Below are 20711 nucleotides of genomic sequence, written 5' to 3'. Positions count from 1 at the left end.
GGTGGGGGCTAGGGGAGCAGGCCCTGAAAGAATTCACCCAAGGCAGAACAAAAGAGAGAGAACTTTATTGGATACACTGCAAGGACAACAAAGGGGAGACTGCCACAAGATGGTGGCAAGGGACTAGAGTTATAGGGTGGAGTGAGGAAGTATGGGAACATATGGAATTTTCCCTTTTTTGGTAACTCTGCCTGGTTTAAAGTAGCTCATTGGTGCATTAGGGCTATTTGGAGGTGGGTCACTTAATGAGCCTGTTTGTATTCAGCTTGGTGGTCACTGAGGGCCCTTTTGCCTTGCTCAGGTTTCCATTGCCCAAGCCTGTTTCCTAAAAGCAACCTCTACAACCAGGTGTATTCACAACAAGGATTCAAACGCCCAGTGCTGAGCTGAAAAAGTACAACCACCCAGTGAGATCTATAACACAACATCAATAAATGCATGCACACAAGACAACAGAGATCGCAAAGACACAAACAAAAAGATACACATTAAACATATCAGGGGCGCCTGGATGGTTTAGTCATTAAGCGTCTGTCTTTAGCTCAGCTCATGATCCCAGGATTCTGGGATGGAGCCCCGCGTCGGGCTCCCTGCTTAGCGGGGAGCCTGCTTCTCCCTCTCACACTCCCCCTGCTTGTGTTCCTTCTCTCGCTGTGTCTCTCTCTGTCAAATAGATACATTAAAAAAAATTAATAATAATAAAAAAGATTAAAAAACCGTATCAGAATGGGTTGCACTTCAGACCCCTCGGGGCTGTCCATGTCTTCTCTTCTTTGCCTTTTTGGCTTTAAGGCATTTACAGCCCCTTTAGATTTAAGGTTAGGGGAGTCCCAGGCATCTCTACCCCCAAGACAAGGAGCTATTACTAGTTCTCTGGGATCAGAGAAGGAAGAATATTTTTCAGTCACTAGCGTAAGTTCAAGAAGGCTTCCTTCCCTGGAAGAGGAAGTATTTGGGATGGCCTTTGAAAAAAATAACATAATGATAATAGCTAACACTTAATGAGCCTCAATCTAAGCACTTTGTGTGGATTATCTCATTTTGTCCCCCAAATCACCCTACATGAAATGGGCATGACCATTTTATGAAGGACGAATTGAAGCACGAGAGGGTAAATAACTCTCTCTTCCTCACATGGGTAAGTGGTGGAGCCAGGGTTCTAACCCAGGTTGTCTGATTCAAGAGCCAGAGCATAAGCATTTGGCAGGTGGAGGGGACTCTGCTGGAGTCAAAGCCACAGACAGCAGGCAGTGTCTCTGCCTAAGCCCTGCATCCGGATGGATGCAGAGGTGCCACGGAGCAGCTGGCTGGCATAAATGCCCACCTGCCACCCAAGATAGCCATAGCCCTGAGCCAGCAGAACGAAGTGGCTGCTACTTTCGCCTCTCAGAATGCTCACATCTTGGGATACACAGTGAGGAATGAAGGGGCACAGGAAACCATAGTCAGGACTTCAGTTTTTACACGATGACTGGGAGGCTGTAGAAAAATTGCATTTTTATTAAAACAACCATGGTTCAATGAACAAGGGAGTAAGATGCAAAATCCAGTGGGCCACTTTGGACAAGGCCCCAGAGGCTTGGGTGTGCACACTGCTTTATCTTGGGGGATATTTGGAGGGAGATATTTGAGGGGGACCAAACCCTGGCTCTGCCTTTTTCCTGTCCCTGATGGTATGCAGAGCCCATTTTCACCCTGCTTCTCTAGGCCTCAACCTCAACCTCCCCCCCACCCCCTAACTCACTCACTTGCTCGCTCACTCTGAGGATCCCAGGTCATTCTCAAAGACAGTACTCAGTTCCACACACACGTGCTGCCTCCATCCCTTTAGCATTAGGGACTGTGGGGTAGGAGGACAGAAGAGGTAAATCAGAGACCATCACAATTGACAGGGATGAAGAGAGAGCCTGAGAGCACAGTGCTGGGGCTTGGGGTAGGGCATGTGGGGCGGCTCTAGGACCCGTATGAGTGTGTGTGACAGAGGGATGTGATTGACCTTAACACCCACTAGAAACAATGAGGAAATATCAAAGTGATGGAAAACTTGGTTTGACTGTGGAAAAATAATGTCAATTATACTCACTTATGAGCTCTACATATCGTTTTAGCCTATTAATTTTGTAGCTTAGTAATTATGCACATCATTTCAAAAGTCTTTTTTTTTTTTTTCAATCCTCATGTAGCTGGGGCCCAAGGGTACAAGAGCACTTGGCTCCAGAGGTCCCAAGCCCACCGGGTTCGGCCCCTGGCTACTGACAAAATCCAGAGGCAGAGAAATGAGTGGTGGTGAAACCAGAAAGGAATTTATTTCAGTGCAGCCAACACCTTGAAGACCACGGACTAGCATCTCAAAGACCATCTCCAAAGTGCTGAGAATATCTGTAGGTTTATATAAGGAAAATGTGGGGCAAATGTCAGTGGGTACGTGCAGGTGGGCAGTAAAGGTCAGGTCAATCATTGTCTTGGCGTCAGTCACGGGAGGCTTGCAGGCATCAGGGCAGTCCTTATTGCTTCAGGGGGTGGTAGTTTTGGTTCCCATCACAGGATGCTTTGCCCGCAGGGTCTTTTGCCTGAGTTAAGAGATGAGAAGAACCTAATCAACAAATCAATCAATCAAGAACAGATAGAGTCAATTGGAGGTAGCTGAGGCCCTCTTTCACTGGGGAGGGAAAAACAATAAAATAAACTTGCTAAATTTCTTTCAGTAGAATGAAATTTCCCCTGGCCTGCCTCAGGGCCTTTGCACTTGTCGTTTCCTTGTCCACAATTAGCTCTTTGTCATTTTTGGACTGGCTTAAGGGTCCATCCCTACCCATGCTGCCCCTATCACAGCAGCCTTTGCCTCCGGAGCAGTCACAATCTGTAATTCTGGGACACACAAGTAACACTGGGTCTACCTATTCCTATTCAGAGCTCATTGCTCTGTCATTTCATACTCAAATGGTACACCAGACTAGTTTATTATTCGCTCTACGTTTATGTATATTTGAAATTTTCTATAGTAATTTTTTTTACAAAATTCCTATCTCTTAGATAAGGCAACTATGGTAAAATATTAATATGTGGTACTATTCTTCCAACTTTTCTGTAGGTTTGAAATTTTTCTAAGTAAAAATTAAGAGGAAAAAAAGAATCTGGGCGCCTGAGTGGCTCAGTCGGTTAAGCGTCTGCCTTCGGCTCCGGTCATGATCCCAGGGGGATGGAGTCCCACATCTGACTCCCTGTTCAGCGAGAGTCTGCTTCTCCCTCTACCCTTCCCTCCCCTGCTCATGGTCTCTCTCTCTCTCACTCTTTCTCTCTCTCTAATAGATAAATAATATCTTAAAAAAAAAAGGGAGAGAGAGAAAAAATCATCTCTTTGTCTTGATCCTTTTGCCTCAGCGAGCTGCCTCACGGCACAGACCTTGGGTGCCCAGGGTCCATTCTGAGTAGAAATGTTACGGTCCCAGACCACCAAATGGAGCAGTCCCCAAACCCAGCAAGGTCAGAGCTAGGAGTAAAACCTAAGAGTTATCTGGACTCCTTGCAAGTGTTGTTTGGGGTACTTGGAACTTCAAACCTACATGTTCAGGGCTTCCACCAACTAAGGGAGTCATGTGCCCTGTTTGTCATTTTTACAGGAAGGAGGGTGGGACAAGGAGGTTATTAGCGAAAGAAAAGAAAGGATTGTTCCAGGCAAGGAGAGGGCCCATGTGACAGATTACTTCACTGGTGCTGACCAGAAAATCCCTGACTAACTTTAACTGAGATTATGTTTCTGGGGGAGGTTCAAACTGCACTTAGGTTAGGCATTCAGCTCCTGTTTGGTGACTTGGCCTAGCATAAGTGACACCATCTTGGGCCTGTGGTTTTCTTTTTTAACAATCTGAACTTCCCTGAATTCCCTGTCACTTTAAAAATAAAGACTTGCATTATTTTTCAAGGCATTGGACCCTAGGTCTGAGCTGTGAGCCCTCTCGCCTGAAGCAAAAGGAAAAGACAAAGAGATGATTTTTTTTTTCTCTTTAATGTTTTACTTAGAAAAATTTCAAACCTACAGAAGAGTTGAAAGAATAGTATCACATAATAATATTTTCCCATGTTTGCCTTATCTAAGAGATAGGAATTTTGTAAAAAAAATTATAGAAAATTTCAAATATAAATAAAACTAGAGCAAATAAGATGATAAACCCCATATACCTATCATCCAGGTTCAGCTGTTAATCCTAGTTAACTTCCTTCTCTCCCCTGCATTATTCTGAAGTAAATTCATATTTACCCATATTCAGTGTGTTTAATCCACTGAAGTTATTTTCCTTACTGATGCTCAAATTATGTCCTCTTTGGCCAAACTAGAACCTAAACCCTTTTACCTCAACCACAGTAGTCTTTAACAGCTTCCCTGCTTCTGGTGTGACAAGATACTCCAGACTGATCCAGCACATTCCCAGCACCAGACCTAGAATCAGCCATTTCTAGACCCAAGGAGTCTTGGGTCCTTTTAGTGGGAAAGATGCTGAGAGAACACAGTCTGGGCTCTAGGGATGATCATTGCTCCTGGGTTAGTCTTATTTCTAGGACCTTCCAGTGGATAGAGCTAGGAAATGATTCATCTGTTTGTTTCCTGATAAAATGTATCATGAGTTCACACTCAAGACAATGAATATAAGCTCAAATTCAAGACAACAGGGTTTTACCTAATGTTATCAAAATTACATCTGTATTTTCTTTATCCCATGGTGGAAGTCCCACTTCTCAGTGACTCCAAGATAATTCCTCATTCACTTTAACCATAATATACTCACAACAGTTTCAGGATAACAATTCCAGCATAAAAACCAACAACGTGATTCCTGAACAGGTTTAAGTATTTTTAAAGTTTGTCTTGTAGTGCGCCTGGCTGGCTCAGTCCATAGAGTGAGCGACTCATGATCTCACGATTATGAGTTTGAGCCCCATGGTGAGTAAAGAGTTTACTTAAAAGTGGGTGGGGGGGGCTGGGTGGCTCAGTCGGTCCAACTCTTGATCTCAGCTCAAATCTTGATCTCAGGGTCTTGAGTTCAAGCGTCGTGTTGGGCTCTGTGCTAGGTGTGAAGCCTACTTAAAAAAAAAAGGTTTTCTTGTCATTGGGATATATCCCTCTAGGGGCATATAATCACATTACTGTTTTGAAGTCACTTGGAATAGTTCCTCTCTGTGTAGTTATGCCACCAACTCAACATGCATAGGTTTGGGAAAAAAATCAGAGGTTTGTTTCATTTTTGCTTTTTTAAAGGTTAATTTTGTTCAATAATTATGTAAAATATTTATAGTTTCAAAGTCAATTTTCTGAAGGTTGTCACAGTCAGTTGTCATAGCCCAGCAGCTTCCAGCTGGTTCTTGCTCTCCTTCATTCATATCTAGCTTTTCTTCCCCTCTGATGACCCGACTGACCAACAGCAGCCCCAGGCTACCATATATGTTCAGAGGCAGGCCCAGAGGCATCCTCTATGTAGAGGAGACAGCTTCCTAGAGACCTCCCTGCAGCTTCCCCTGTGGTTCCATTTGGGCGGCTGGACATACTTGGTTTCTCAGATTGACTGGCTAGTGAATCCTCTGCTCCCCCAACTCCTCTTGCAGTCACTGTCTTCACCAGCTCCTTCCACAATTGTGCAAAGCAAATTACTAAGATAAAGCCCCCATCCTGTAATCTCAGAGCGATTCTGCTCTCCAACTGAATCCTGACTGACATAATACCTTTTCTGTTGTTGTTGCTTACCCTTATATTGTTTAATTCAATTATATATGTATATGTAACATGACATAGATATGTATTTTCCCTTTCCTATAATAGCATATTACACACAATTGCTCACCTTGCCTTTTTTGTTGTTATTAGATTTTTTTTTTTTTATTTATTTGACAGAGAGAGAGCACAAATAGGCAGAGCAGCAGGCAGAGGGAGAGGGAGAAGCAGGCTCCCCGCTGAGCAGGGAGCCCGACACGGGGTTCGATCCCAGAACCCTGGGATCATGACCTGAGCCCAAGGCAGATGCTTAACGACTGAGCCACCCAGGCACCCCTCACCTTGTCTTTTTTTGATAACAGTTTTCTTGAGATATAAGACACCATGCGATTCACGCATGTAAGTGTACATACAATTCAATGGTTTTTGGTATTGTTCAGAGTTGTATTATCATCACCATTAAATTTTAGAACATCTTCATCACCCAAAAAAAGAAACTCCATACCTTTTTAGCTCTCACTACCCCAGCTCTGCCACCACAGCCCCAGTGGTTAGGCAACCGCTAATCTACCTTCTGTCTCTACAGATTTGCCTACTGTGGACACCCACATTGCTTTACTCACAGAAGAAGCCACCCGGGTGATCTCTCTGCGATGGTATGTTGTGATCTTGTTCCTTTTGCGGCCTCAGGGTCCTCCATTGTGTGGCTTAGCCAACCAGTCCCTTCTGATGGATACGTGCCTATTTCCAATCTTTGGCTATTACAATAGAGTTACGATGAATAGCCTCGTGCATGTATCATTTGGCTTTTTTTTTTTTACCAGTGCATCCATGGGGTCTATTCTTAGAAGCGGGGTTGCTGTGTTAAAGGATAAATGCACATGTGATTTTGCTAGCGATTGCCAAATCCCCTCCACAGAATCTGTACTATTTTGCACTTCATCAGCAATGTATGAGAGTGCCTATTTCCTCACAGCTTTCCCAACAGAACATGCTGTCAAACTCGGATTTTTGCCAATCTGATAGGTAAAAAATGGTAACTAAATGTGATTTTTAAAAAAGATTTTATTTATTTATGTGACACAGAGAGAGAGCATGAGCAGGGGGCGGGGCAGAGGGAGAGGAAGAAGCAGAGCAGAGAGCCCAATGTGGGGCTCGGTGTAATTTTAATTTGCATTTCTGTCATTAGGAGCAAAGTTGGTGATCTTGTCTATGTTTAAAAACCATTTTCATTGTTTTTCTGAGAACAATCTGTTCTTATTTCTAGCTCATTTTCTTTATGATTGTTGGCCTTCTTAAAGTAATTTTTTAAATAATTTTTATTGTTATGTTAATCACCATACATTACATCATTAGTTTTTGATGTGTTCCATGATTCATTGTTTGTGCATAACACCCAGTGCTCCAGGCAGAATGTGCCCTCTTTAATACCCATCACCAGGCTAACCCATCCCCCCACCCCCCTCCCCTCTAGAACCCTGTTTGTTTTTCAGAGTCCATCGTCTCTAATGGTTAAAATAATTTTTTTAAGATTTTATTAATTTATTTGACAGAGAGAGACACAGCAAGAGAGGGAACCCAGGCAGGGGGATGGGAGAGGGAGAAGCAGGCTTCCCGCTGAGCAGGGAGCCCGATGTGGGGCTCGATCCCAGGACCCTGGGATCATGACCTGAGCCGAAGGCAGACCCTTGACTGACTGAGCCACCCACGCGCCCCCTTAAAAGAATTTTGAAACAACTTTTATTTCTTGTCTTACTCATGAAGTAATGTTTGTTCATTACCAAAGAAAATTTAAAATACAGACAAGAAAAAACATACCCATGATTCATATACCCTAAGATGACACTGGGAATCACTCGCTATATATTATGTTAGCCCCTTTCTTTCTTTTTCTTTCTTTCTTCCTTCCTTCCTTCCTTCCTTCCTTCCTTTCTTTTTCTTTCTTTCTTTCTTTTTCTTTCTTTCTTTCTTTCTTTCTTTCTTTCTTTTTCTTTCTTTCTTTCTTTCTTTCTTTCTTTCTTTCTTTCTTTCTTTCTTTCAAATAGTTGAGTACAGCTGACACACAATGTTACATTAGTTTCAGATGAACAACATCACCATTGGACAAGTTTGGACAGCTTATAAAATTATGCTATGCTCACCACAAGTGTAGCTACCATAGCTAACCCCATTCCTTTTTTTTTTTTAAGAAAGATTTTATTTATTTATTTATTTGAGAGAAAATGAGAGTGAGAGAGCACAAGCAGGGGGAACGGCAAAGGGAGAGGGAGAAGCAGGCTCCCTGCTGAGCAGGGAGCCTGGTGCGGGGTTTGATCCCAGGACCCCGGGATCATGACCTGAGCCTAAGGCAGTCCCTTAACCGCCTGAGCCACCCAGGCACCCCCCATTCTTTTTTTTTTTTAAGATTTTATTTATTTATTTGAGAAAGAGAGAGAGAGAGAAAGCGCGGGCACAAGCAGTGGGGAGAGGTAGAGGAAGAGGGAGAAGCAGCCTCCCTGCTCAGCGGGGATCATGACCTGAGCCCAAGGCAGATGCTTAATAGACTGATCCACCCAGGTGCCCCAGCTAGCCCCATTCTAACAAAAGGAAAAAAGATACACACACACACACACACACACACACACACACACACACAATGGCAAAATATTTACTGGTCATGTGCCAGCACTTGGAAGCCAGAGGCTGCACAGGTCTCTCTGCTTAGAGCATCAGCCCTTTAGGGGAGAGAGGCCTGGAATGCCTGGTGAAGGGATGGAGGGGAATGGCAGAAGGTTCTGACCAAGTAGGGTCAGGGGAGGCCAGTGTGCAGCCCCTGGAGAGGTGCCAGTACCAAGTGGGTAGCTTGAGTGTTGCTTACCCAGAGGGGAAGGGTAGGGCAAACAGCCCTGTCCTGAGCTCCAGCCCTGTTCTGCAGTGCCCAGCCATGTGACCCTGGAGAAGTCTCTCCCCATCTCTGCACTTCATGGATGGTCTTTTAGTTCCCTGCCCACACAAGCATTATACTAAGACAGGATGAATAATTCATTAGAGAAAGAAAGCATTGATTGACGACCCAAAGGAAGGCAGGGCTGTTTTATTTTTCAGGCCTCTAGGCACCCCCCTAAACTTACAAACCTTGGACCCCACCCACACTGCCCAACACTTGTGTACTCATGTCTTCCTGAGTCTAGTCCCAGTTCTGCCACTCTCTAGCTGTGTGACGCTGGGCAAATCACTAAATCTCAGTTTCTTCATCTATGGATGATACTTTGTTACAGGGTCATTTCAAAATGCCTAAAGCAGTCCCCAGACCCAGCGAGTGACTCATTATGGTGGTAATTATTACCTGCCACCTATCCCGCTGAATCATCTTGACAACCCTGTGAGGCAAGAACTAGTAAATCTAAGCTCCACTTTACAGAGGAGGCAAGTGAAGTGCAGAAAGGTTAATGACTCGCCCAGGGACACACGGCAAACAGGAGAGTTGAGAGTGGAATCCGGGCATGCCTCTCTCGGAAGGCGAACTCGGTGGTCCACATGGCGCTGCAGTCTGAGTCCCCTGGGGTACCCCGACTCTAGGGTACGCTCGCTCGCCGAGAAGAAAAGCGTTTGGCGGGGAAACCTCAAAAAACAGCGCAAGCAGGCACGGGGGGGTGGGGTGGGGGGACGTAGGAGCCGGACCAGAGAGAGGCATGCAGCGGCCGCTCACGCCGCTTCTCCAGCTGCGCGGCGCAGCTTCTCCGTTTGGCCCAACTGCAGTTCCCGCGGTCGACACACGGGGGAGCCAGAGCCGGCTAAGAGCTGCCGGCGGGAAATACCGTAATTGCCTCAGGTGTGCGCACAGTAGTCCGCCGCCACGGAGCCGCGTGACGGAAGCCCGAGGAGCGTGAGGAGCGAGCCGCCGGGGATTACCGACCGTAGTCTGACCTGAGGTTGGCTGGGTCCGGCCGCCACGGAGGAGGCTCCGCGCGGAGAAGCGGGGTCCCACCCGCGGGCTCCGAGTCTCTCGGAGCTCTTCCTCCACGCCGGCTTCCTGCTGCTCTGTTTTCTGGGGTTTTCCCCGGAAGCGCGGCGCAGGTCGTTGACCGCCAGGCAAGGACTTGGCCCCGGGGGGGCGGGGTGAAAAGCGGCCAGAGTTGCAGGGATGGCAGGACCGGGGGGTGAACTGCCGGTTTAATTCCCACTCCCCTGACTTCCCTCTTCACGAAGGACCTCCGGAAGAGCCTCAGGCCTTCGTCAACCTGAGCGCCCAAGAGACAGTAACGCTCTTCACACCGAAAGTGTGGCGACTGACGATGGGTTCCTGTCAGGGTAATGTGCATTTGAAACTCTGCAGCTCGGACGGAGCACATGCTTCACCCAGAAGAACTTCCAAAGGCCTGATTGCCCAGAGCAGTTTGCCGGCAGGAGGGCGGGGATGACCCGGAGCTGTGGGCCGGGAGGTGAGGCAGTGCGGTGTGGACTAGGCCGCAGAGCGGGTCAGGGTGCCCCCTAGACCCGTGGGGTCTGCGTCCCAGCCGCTGTAAGAAGCCCCGGGCAGTATCCAGAAGCAGTGCCCCGGGCCCAGGGCTCTGCAGGGCTCTGCCCGCCCAGGCGGCATGGCTCAGGGTCGGGGCAGGAGGGGCTGGGGGGAGGATAGGGGAAGCACAACGGAGAGAGAGGAAAAGGGAAGCGAAGAGCTCAGAGGTGGAGCTGGGCAAGACTTTCATTCTCCAGGCCTCAGTGTCCTCATCTGGAAAGTGGAGATAATAATACCACTTAATGCTAAGGGCTACCGTGAGCTTTCAATGAGCCAGTGTTCTAGAAAATGCTCTGGAACCAATGCAAAGGCTAGGCAGGAAACCTCCTCCATGGAGCCCTCCCTGATTGTCTCAGACCCTAATGCTGCTGTCTCCTGGGGGCTCCCAGAGCCCATGGTCCAGCCTTCTGTGCCAGCCCTATAGCCTTGATGGGGTGACTGTTTATTTTGCAGTTTATTTGGCAGCTACCCCCCCACACACAGGATACCACTTTGCACCCCCCCATCCCTATCAGACCGAATTTTTCAAGGCAGTCGTGGTGCTTGATTCATCGCTATATTCAAAAACAAGGCCAGATAATACTTTTGTTCATCTAAAGTTCATCTAAAGGTCATCTAAAAAAATAATAAGTACAAAGAGACAGAGTTGTGAAAACAAATGCAGTGGGGGTGGGGGATGGGACCAGATACTGAAACAATTTGACCAGAGCTATCAGAATTTTTTTAAGTGTATATATACTTTATCCTCAACTCCATTTTTAAGAATCTACACCACAGAAATAATAGCAGTGCTAGGGCAAAGATAAATGTGCAAGGACATTGGCTGCAGTGTTGTTTGCAACTGTAGGAAAGAACTGGAAACAACTCAAGAGTCCACCAGTAGGGGTTGGTGATCATTTTACAATATATGTAAATGAAAGTTTAAGGCCTTAAACTTTTTTTTTTTAAGATTTTATTTATGTGTCAGAGAGAGGGAGAGAGCGCAGGCAGGGGGAGCGGCAGGCAGAGGGAGAAGCAGGTTCCCTGCTGAGCAAGGAGCCCAACTCGGGACTCGATCCCAGGACCCCAGGATCATGACCCGAGCCAAAGGCAGACGCTCAACTGACTGAGCCACCCCAGGCCTCCCTGTATGCCTTAAACTTATACAATGATGTATGTCAGTTATTTCTCAATAAATTTGGAAAAAATTAGAGGATGATGAAATAAATTGAAGTGCAGCCATACAAGGCAATACTGAGCAGTTGTTAAAAAAAATGAATGGGTCTGTAAGTGCTGAGGTAGGAAGAATGTCTAAGAGATAGCAAGAAACAGAACAGGAAGTATAGTGTGAGTCCATTTCTCTGAAAACATTCTCCCACAGCTGCCTTCCAGTCTTTGTCAAATCTCCCTTGTCTGTCTCAGTATGGCAATCTGGAAGATCCTTTGTTTTGCAGCCCCTTAAGGATATTAAAAGTCTGCTCCAACCCAATTTAAATTCAAATTCTTTGCATCTCCAAAGTACATATAGCACAGATCCATACCAGGCTTATCATTTTAACACATTTATTTCCCACTACGCCCCTCTGAAAGAGACACTATGATTATCATCCTCAATTTACAGATAAGGAAATTATAGGACAGAGAGGTTAAACAGTTTTCCCAAAGTCACACAGATCACAGATGGCAGAACCGGTGTCAGAATCCATGCTTTTAACCACTCTGTGTGTCACTCTAGGCTCATAGGACTACAGATGGTACCTTTTGTTGGTTCAGGCTTTCACTAGGTACAGTATATATCGTTAATTAGATATACTAGACTTTCCCCTGATGAGGGACAGATGGATTGTTTCCAGTGTTGTGCTATCTATCACAAACATTGCTGCAATGAACTTCTTTAGTCAGGTGTTTTGTGCACTGTGCAAACATTTTGGTCGGTTAGATTCATAGAGGTCAAATTGCTGGGTCAAAGGATACATTTAAATTTGGATAGCTGTTCTAGATACCTATTGCTATATGGCAAACCACCCCCAAATGCAATGTTTAAAACCACCATTTTATCTTATTCACAATTTTGCAGGTGAAGAATTCAGGAAGGGCTCAGCTGGATGGTTTATCTTTGCTTCTCTGCCAAGCCAGCTTCATCACTCACATGACAAGGCCTTAGCACTTCTTGACCTCTCTGCAAATGATGTCATATCCTCCAGGGCTCCCCCACATGGTTTGGGCTTCTCACAACAGGTCATTGCAGTTCAGGTAAGAGGCAGAACGTTGAATCTGCTGGGCAAGTTAAGGGATATGCTTGGAACTAAAACAATATCACTTTTGCTAGATTTTATTGACCAGAGAACTTAAAGACCAGCCCAAATTCAAAGGAAGGGATCACCAACCTCCTCTCTCTAGGGGAGAAATGTCAAAGAATTTGTGACCACCTTTACTCCACCACAGTAGCTGTTTCAAAATTGCCTTCCAAAATGTTGGTCAATTTACATTCCCGCAGTGTTTGGGGCTGTCTCCCCACACCCTCACCAACACTATACATTGTAGAACATTTCATTGGTGCCAATCTAGCAGTTGAAAATGGCATTTCATTGTTATTTTGTTATATGTTTCTTTCATTATGAGTGAAGGTGAGCATCTTTTCATGTATTTACTGTTCAGCTGGAATTTTTCTTTCCTTGTGAATTGCCCATTGACTTCTAAAATGTGTATTTTAAGGAAATTAACTCTTTGTCTGACATTCTGCTACAAATAGTTTTCCCAGGGGCGCCTGGGTGGCTCAGTCATTTAGCGTCTGCCTTGGGCTCAGGTCATGATCCCAGGGTCCTGGGATAGAGCCCCACATCGGGGTCCCTGCTCAGCGGGAAGCCTGCTTCTCCCTCTCCCACTCCCCCTGCTTGTGTTCCTCTCTCGCTGTCTCTCTCTGTCAAATAAATAAAATCTTTAAAAAAAAATAGTTTTCCCAGTATGTGGCCTTTTGACTTTTTTTTTAATAATTTTCTCCATTCGGGTTTAAAAAAATTTTTTTTATGTGTTCAAATAATCAGTCTTTTACTTTAAGACTTCTAAGTTTTGTGTGGTGTGTTCCTTCCTTTTTTCAGAATTTTCCTGCTAGTTTCAAATGTTTATTTTTCCAGAGGAAGATTAATATCATTTTCTGAGGCTCCCTCCCCAATCTTGTTTTTATTTGGATTGAAATAGCTTTCACTTGATAAACCCCTTAGAGAAAATGCACAACTTTACAATTGGAGGGCAGGGGTGGTCATCACCTTGTTTTGAGTCTTCTCTTCTATAGGACATTGAGGCTTATTGAGGGGTGGCAGTACCATCTCAGGGAAGCCCCAGTACCCCAGGCACCTACAAGGGAGGGAGCCCAAGAGCCCAGCAAGGGCCACCCTGAGGTCAGGTAGGCCCTGCATAGGCCTGTCCCTGGGAACCCAAGGCTTGGCCAAGGGAGGCCTAGAACATAACCCAAAGCTACAACTCTGGACCTACATGCAGGGTGAGTTCAGGCCTCCCTAAAGGAAACATTCCTTGGAGGCCCAGGAGAGGGGCCAGATGTTTCCTCAAAGAGCCGATTCATGAAGTAGGAGATTTCACAGGCAGCGCCTTGTTCAAGAAACCAAGTAGTAAGGCCTTTGCCAAGGACAGTCCTACTGGTCTCAACATCACAGCCTTGGGGAGAGGCAGGGATCTGCTCTGGGAACCACAGGTACGGGTGGTGGCTCTGAGCACAGGCCTTCAGGCTTGCCTTCCCAACCCTGCTGGTCTCCACTGGCTTCTCTCTAATCCTGCAGCCTCAGACAGCAGCATCCAGCCCCTCCTTACCCAGGCGGGGGCCCAGAGGCTTCCCCAGAGGCACCCAGGGAGACTGAGTGGGCACTCATGTATTCCGGGATCATTTGTTGAGTGCCTGCTATGTGCAAGTCTGTGTCCTTGGGATGCATTAGACCAAAATTCCTGCCCTTCTGGAGCTGATAGACATAAAATAACTGGTGAAAATGTAAAATGTCAGGAGATAAGTGCCACGGAAGATAAGAGAACGAGGTAAAAGGACTTGGGGGCTGGGGGTGGGAGCAGCGGAGAAGGCAGTCAGTGTTTCTGGGGAACATCCATTTGCCCTCCAGTCCGGCTCACCAGTGGGGACCCTGTACAGGAAAGCTGGGAAGGAAAGCAAGGTGCTCATTCCCCTGGCTCCTTCTCTGAAGGGTCACAGCTCCTGTCTGGGGACCTTCTCCCACAATACTCTCTTTCCTGTTTTCAGCAGCCACTTCCTTCCCTCCCCCTCAAGCCTGGGAGTAGTAAAGGTGCCCCATGCCCCCACACCTGGGCATTGCACTCTCCCTTGGGGTGTCCTTACATCCCATTCACACCTTTGTGAATAGTCCTCGGATAATCCTAATTGAAGTGCTGTATTCTGCTGGAACACTGAGAAATACAGTGGCATTTGAGCAGGCTGGAAGACAGGAAGGCGGTTTGCCATGTAGATACCTAAGGGAAGAGTGTTCTGGGCAGAGGGGATTACCAGGGCAGAGGCCTGGAGAGGGGAAGGTATGTCTGAACTTTTTTTTTTTTAAGATTTATTTATTTACTAGAGAGAGAATGAGCAGAGGGAGGGGCAGAGGGAAAATCTTCAAGCAGACTCCAGGGAGTCTGACATGGGTCTCGATCTCGTCACCCTGAGATCGTGACCTGAGCTGAAATCAAGAGTCGGATGCTCAACCACCTGAGCCACCCAGGCGCCCTGGTATGTCTGAACATTTTGAAGAAAAGCAAGAAGCCAGAGTGGCTGGAGCAGAGGGAAGGGCAGTGGAGTAGCACATGGTATCAAAGAGGTGTGTATTGGGAGGCAGGGCCTCTGGAGGCCCCGACTGAGGAGAGACTGTTCTTAAACACTATTGTTCTGGCTGCTGTGTGGAGAACCAGCTATGGGGGGTCAGGGGTGGAACCAGGGAGGCCAGTGACGGGGCTACTGCAGTATCCCAGGTGGCTGAGATGGCAGTAGGGAAGAAATGAGCCCATAGGATTTGCTAACGGGTTAGATGTGGGGTATGAGAACAAGGAGGCAAGGATGCTTCAAGGTTTCTGGCCTGTTGGATTTAGCAGGGCTGCTAGGTTTCTTGTGGCTTCCCTGCATCCATCCAGCCTAGCCTTCACATGCTATCCCTTTGGGGGCTGCAGACCCATCTCTTCTAGGGCACGCCTGCTGGTCTGCTAGCCACTTCTAGGAGGGGTCCTTGAGCAGGTCTCAGCCCCCTCTACTTGGGACCATCTCTCTGCTGGTCCTTGGTCCAAGGTTAGGAGTGGATTCTGCCCCTGGGGCACTGGGAACAGAGGCAAAACCAGATCCCAAGAGGCAGCCCCAGTGAGTTGACTATTGCCCCTTTAGTGACATGCTTTCTGGGGTACTCCCAGATCCACTCTTCAGCCTGGGCCCTGTGGGTCAACCAGACCTGAGAATGTCCTCCTTCTTCTTCCATCACTCTCTCAGCTGGCTTCATCTCAGGCTCCAGGCCTCTGTGGGGCCATTTGAGTCCTCAAGTGAAGAGCCTGCCGAGGGGTAGCCCAACCCTTCCTCAGGGACTTTGTCAGCCTTGGCCCCTCCTGCTGGATGTGGTCTTTCAGAATTCCGGTTTGGAGGGCCTCCTCCCACAGCATCCTGTGGGGTCACTTGGCGAGGCTCTCACTGCCCCAGCCACTGGGTACCAGCTGAATGCCTTCTGGACCAGCCAGGCCTGGCCTCCATTGATAACAGCACCACCACACAGACTTCCCCTGAGCCGGCTCCATGCTGAGCTCTCCTCCAGCCCATCCACCCAAGTCAGCTGGGGTCCATCTAGCACAGACGGCTGGTTGTGAGAGTGGGTTCTGGGGTATACACTCTCCCACTCATCTACATTTGGACCTTGGGCAGTCACCTAACTCTCCAAGCCTCCATTCCCTCAGCTGACCTCCTGGTGTCCCTTCCACATTGGAGATCCTCATAAGTACTTTCTGAACAAGTTACTGAATGCAATGTGCTTAACACAGTGCATGACCCACAGTATGTACTCAGTAAAAGTCAGCTGTTTAAATCATCCCCATCTCCAGATGAAGAAACTGAGGCTCGGAGAGGAATGGAACTTGTCCAGGGCCACAAGAGTGGGAAATGGTGGAGCCAGTTTCCCCTGTGTCCTGACCCATCCATCTACCCTCACCCCTGCACTTGTCCCCTTCTTCCCTGCTGCTGTGAGGCCAGCACAGGGTACATGTCAGCCCACGAGGAAACAAATGGAGAAGCCAGGAGCTTATACTCTGAGAATCCCTAGAGGAGGGGAGGCACCTGTCTTCATGGGAGATACAAAGATGAGTTAAACACAATCTCAGCCACAGTGCTCCAGAAGCAGCATCCTTCCCTACATAGAGGATCCAGGAAACCTCCATGGAGGGGTGATACCTGAGTTTCAGGGACACAACTGGCTCGTTAAATCATACATGTCACAAGAAATGGTGACCACACAATCTGAATTTTTAAAGACAGTCCACGTTTTAACCATTCTGTCCCATTTTTGGGTAAAGCATCAAACACCCCAAAGAATCCAATGTGGTAGCACCAAATTGACTTCTCACAACCAGGTAGGTCACAAAAATCCATATTACTTCACATGTACTAAGCTTAACTTGGGGAAATAGGGCCAGGTACACAGATGCCACCTTCCCCAGCTTCATGGGTGTGTGTATGTCCACAAAGACACTAACACCAGCCAAAGCTAAAGGCCACCCACTCTCGGGTCATCAAGTGACTCACTGGCTTGAGTAGGCACCCACTCCCTGCTCCAGCAATGACCCAAACCCCAGTGCTGGGCACTGTAATGTCTGGAGGGGCTGTGTGAATCCTCAGAGAAAACAGACTCTTGCCGTGTATACCTCTTGTCAGGATCAGGGGCAAGGCCTCGTAGAGGCAACACAAGATTTTGGCTAGAGTGTCTCTGACCAGGGCTGCTGCCCAGACACAGTGGCTTTGCTCCCTCAGCACAGCTTTGCAACCTTAGCGTTTTGCTTTTCAGGTTGACTCCTGCCAGGACTTTTGGTTTCAGTTTCTGAGACAGTTTCTGAGCAAGTCCTGCCCTTTTCCCTCTGCTGTTCTTCACACTCTCCCTTCTCCTCCTCCTCTGTCTCTGCCCTTCCTTCCCTTTCCCTCCCTGGTGAGAAATGGCCCCCTGGTCCCCAGCTCTGTGAGAAAGGATAAGGAAAAGAGGGGAGGGGAGGCGGATAGAGAAGTGAAGAGAATTACCAGAGAACCCGCTCCATTTTCAGGGCTGCTCACAGTTGTGCAAACTCTGCACTGTACAATTCTAGGGGACGCAGTCACCTTGATGCCACCAAAGTTTGCATAATTAGCGCACCTTTCAGGAAGATCACAGTAAAGTGTCCTGGAAAGAGGCATTTTTTCCCCTGAATTGTCAGAAGTGCTTCAAGTGGAATTGAAAGGGCTGAATGCATTTTGACTCGGATTCCCCCAGAAGCCCCAAGCTATCGCCTGTCCCACAAGCCACCCCCAAGTCCTTGGACTCTAACCCACTTGTCCCTCACTGCTCAGTTTCTCAGCTGGGCTAGAGCTCTAGTGAGAGACTGGTTCAAAATAGGAGGCCAGTCACCTCTAGGGCAATTCGTGGGCCCCAAACAAAACTCTTCCTTTCTAGGCCTCAGTTTCCCCACCTGTGATATGTGTAGTGGACAAAATGATCACTAAGGGGCCCTCCAGATTTAACATCTTGAGTTTGTGCCTGGGAAGCAGATAAGTTACAGTTGAATTCAGCCTCAGGGTCCCCTTTACCCAGGGAGAAGGAGGTAATTGTTCCCCTGACTGCGAGCAGGGCGCTGGAGGATTCTTCCGTTGTGGAATGATGGTGGGAGCCCCATGATGTCACGCAGAGAGGCTGTGTCCCCGAACCTCTCTAAACCTCAGTTTCCTCCCCCAGTGAAACGGGGGTGATAATACTCACCTTGCAAGTGGCCGTGAAGAATAAAGGGAATACTGTGTGCAGCGGTGCTGGCACAGAGAAGGTGCTCAGAGGGTAGACGAGAAGGCCCTGGAGCCCTGACTGAGGTTAGGCCTGCGGAGGACAGCAGGACCACCAGGCTCCGCCACTGCCTGAGCTCATGCTCCAGGGCAGGAAACCTACCTGGTTTCCTCTGGGCCCTATAGGCCACCCCTATCCTTCCTCTACTGTGGGCTACCCCACCCTGCCCCCTTGCATGACCGCACTTCCGGCTGTAAGCTTAGGGACTGCACAGCTCTGCAGGAACCCCAAAAAGCCCAAACCCCTTAGCCTGGCCTGCAGTCCCCACCCTCTGCCCTACCACTCCTGCTGCTCACCAGCAACCTTGAGTTACCTGACACCCCCAAACAAGCCATGCATTGTCACATCCCCAAGTCTTTCCTCCATGCTCTGTCCCTTCCATGTCACATGTGTGCCTCCTCCCCTCTCCCTGCCTCACAAGAGAGATAAATCCCACTCATTGTTTAGAGGCCTGCTCAAATGTCACCTTCTCTGGGAAGCCTTTCCCTGTCCTTCCAGTAAAGAAAATAATCACCCTTCCTGTTGGCTCCATCAGCTCAGGACTCCGTTAGGAGTGCTGTAGGGCTGAGTCAGTCGTGTCCCTACGGAGCCTCAGTGCCCTCATCTATGAAATGGAGGCAAATCACCTATTCCCAAGGGGGACGGTGTTGGAGGACTTCAATAAAAGGGGACACATGAAGCCCCTAAGCATAGTGTGGGCATGCAGTCCATGCCCAATAAACCCTAGCTGACCCTTCAATTCCAGCCCCCCAACCCTGCAGAGAGCAGGAAGGGTGGGTCAAGCATTCTTTCCATCCATTTATTCCAGCTCTTTTCAATGGGTCCTCAGGTTCCCGCCCAAGGACACTGCCAGCCCGCCGCTCATTGGAGACCAACAATGATTGACAGGCTCCAAACCCGATGATTGACCTAGTCCTTCCTGGAGCAGGTGGCCCGCCCTACTGCCCTCTTTGGAGCCCCTGTCTAAGGAAGGCAGAGGCCAGGAGTAATGGCGGGGGTGTGGGGCGCAGATAGGTCTGATTTCCATGGGTAGCCTTAAGTCGGCCTGTGCAGCCTGCCCACCCCACTGATGACTCAGGTCTACTCCCCACCCTTCCCCTTCAGGAAGAGGCCCTGTCATAATCGCCGTTGTGCTACCTAAAAATAGCTTCAGTTTGCAGATACTACATGAACAGCAGGCCTTTCCAGTCAGGGAAGAGGAAGGCCAGTTCTCCAGTGCATTCTCCCCTCAGCGCCTCTTCAAAAACAGATCCTCTGGGGTGGAGTCCTAACACTTCATGGATGGCTTCAGCAGCTGCTTCCTCCCCCGCTTTGGTGCTGAAGGCTTTTTGCTGCTTTGCAATCAGCTTCTCACATGCTCTCATTGGTCCTTTACATCAGAGAGATGGGGCAGAGCAGCAGAGGTTATTGTACCCATTTTGCAGATGCAGAAAACCAGACCAAGGGAGGGGAGGTGACTTGCCCACGATCACACAGTGAGCTGGTTGTGGAGCTGAGGTATGGGCACCTGACTCCTCCTACAGTATTATTTCTGCCCCAGCATATGTCTCCTCCTCGGAAAATGCTGTGGTCACAACCAAGGCAAAAAGAGAAAGGAGAGAAATGTTGGACGGAGCAAGATTTGAGGAGCAAGACATTCTTGCAACAAACATTTGTCAAGCTCCTACTATGTGCCAGGCACCACACTGGGCACTAGTGATATAGCAGGGAGCAGAGAGTCTACTTCCTGCCCCCATGGAGCTCCACAGTTTGATGGAATGAGAGTTAACATTTACTGGGCATGTTCTTTGTACCAGATGCTTTACAAAGCACTTTTACATGGGATATATAATTTAATTCTCACTAGCATACCCATAAGGTAGCATATTGGACGTTTGTCATTTGTGTTGGCCACTCAGCATCTGCAATCCCTTCCTATATGTGTGGGGTATTCTTCACTCGTGAGGAAGAGCCCAGCTTCCACCACTGAGACTAAATATGCCAGATGCCCCCTTTCCCAGCCTCCCGTGCAGCTTGAGGCTGGGTGTGTGACCAACCTTGGCCAATTAGCACAACCACCCCAGACTCCGTGTTGAGGCAGTAACTGTACAGATCCATCCTGGCAGTCAGTTAAGGACAACAGGAGCCTCGTCTGGTTTCCGGAGGCACCAACAGCCATTCATGGGGGCAGAGTCCCCCATTCACTGCTGGCGGAGCCAGTGTCTATACCCAGTGGTAGCAGGTAGTGCTGTCCCTCCAGCTGTGCGGAGAGATTGAACATTGGAGCTAGTGGAGAAAGGAGAAAATCCTGCCCTGCCCGTAGTTGGGGATTACTGCTGCTTCCCCACAGAGCAAGTGGGTGGGGTAGAACCTAGAAATGGCAGGGAGTCTGGAGTGGGGATGAGATTTGCTCTGAGGCCTTCCAGCCTGAGTCCAGTGGTGTGGGCTGGGGTGGAAGGGGGCACTGGGTGGTCTCAGAAGCCTCCACCTT

At 48.2% G+C, this 20711-nt stretch overlaps 2 long non-coding RNA genes across 2 annotated transcripts; one reads left to right on the top strand and one right to left on the bottom strand.

Moving 5' to 3' along the window:
- Nucleotides 1-2281: 2281 nt before the first annotated feature.
- Nucleotides 2282-18375, bottom strand: LOC114206525 (uncharacterized). Its single transcript, XR_003608667.2, has 4 exons — nucleotides 18164-18375; nucleotides 12331-12455; nucleotides 6328-6563; nucleotides 2282-2570 (listed from the first exon to the last, which is right to left on the bottom strand). It is a non-coding gene; the product is annotated as an uncharacterized LOC114206525 (long non-coding RNA).
- On the top strand, nucleotides 9488-13134 carry LOC148163956 (uncharacterized). Its single transcript, XR_015768571.1, has 2 exons — nucleotides 9488-10125; nucleotides 12259-13134. It is a non-coding gene; the product is annotated as an uncharacterized LOC148163956 (long non-coding RNA).
- Nucleotides 18376-20711: the final 2336 nt, after the last annotated feature.

Source organism: Eumetopias jubatus, unplaced genomic scaffold (assembly GCF_037043125.1).
Source record: "Eumetopias jubatus isolate StellerSeaLion01/CBP00866 unplaced genomic scaffold, mEumJub1_p1.0 scaffold_7, whole genome shotgun sequence".
Classification (NCBI taxonomy): Eukaryota; Metazoa; Chordata; class Mammalia; order Carnivora; family Otariidae; genus Eumetopias; species Eumetopias jubatus.
The sequence above is the reverse complement of the archived record's forward strand: the minus strand, read 5'-3'. Positions and strand labels throughout refer to the sequence as shown.